This window comes from Etheostoma cragini, chromosome 13 (genome assembly GCF_013103735.1).
Source record: "Etheostoma cragini isolate CJK2018 chromosome 13, CSU_Ecrag_1.0, whole genome shotgun sequence".
Taxonomy (NCBI): Eukaryota; Metazoa; Chordata; class Actinopteri; order Perciformes; family Percidae; genus Etheostoma; species Etheostoma cragini.
The window spans coordinates 17,021,921-17,022,955 of record NC_048419.1 but is presented as its reverse complement, the minus strand read 5'-3'; positions in this window follow the sequence as shown (position 1 = coordinate 17,022,955).

Sequence of the window (1,035 nt, the reverse complement as noted above, 5' to 3'; positions counted from 1 at the left end):
GAGTGAGAATAGTGAGGAGAGATGTTGTTGATGAGGTAATGAATGAGTTGTCTTTCACCCTTTCTCTTAGCAAATGCATCAACAGATTGTGTGCTGCTCCTGACATAAATGCCTTTTTGACATGTCCACTCACACACACACACGTTCACTCGCTCACCTGCACATCCACTTACATACAGGAGTAGAAGTAATTCAGAATTTGCACTGCACCATGGCTCTTGATCATGATTCATGTCTTCATAGAAACCATTGTACACAAACAATTTAAAAATAACCTTTGCACTTGTAAACCTAATTTAAGTAAATGTATTAGATGTATGTCATATGTGCAATGACTTTTTCAGATGGACTTAAATAAACAGAAGCAAGTAGTGAACTCAAAGCTCTACACCCATGCAAACTGACCTTTAAACCCTGATGGGTTTTGCTAATCTAATTTTACAAAAAAAGCCTTGTTACATAATGTGCTTTGTTGCTAAAGAACAAAGCTGATGTGAGATGATGAGTTTTACAGACTTCTTTTACAGTATTATCTCTAAATTTTGTTGGGAAAGACCAATTGACTTTCCTACATTGGCAACTGTAAAAGTTATTAAACAATGCTAAGCCGCTCAACTGTCTAAAGTAACACTAGTACACGCTTGACTAGTACAAGCATAACACACCGAAATCTGCAAATGAACTGTTGATGGTCGAATTGCAATTTGGGTAATGTAGGCACCAGATTTGGACAAGGAAGAAGAATGGCTAGAGTGAAAAAAACAATATATTTGGTTGTGCTACATCTGGTGTAATGCTCCATTGTTGAAGTACTCTTTTAAGGTAATGTTGGAGTTTGGGCTTATACCCAGGCTCTGGGTCACGGACACTGGAGTAAGCCTTAGGATTACAGTTTGTCACATGATAGTTGTTTATCAGCAATCCTACCCGAAAATGCAAATGTATTGATATTCAAAAAGAATGACCATAGCCAAATTTGTTTTCCTAGTGTTTGTTACCTTGTATACATCTAGTTCACACAATGACCAGCATTAG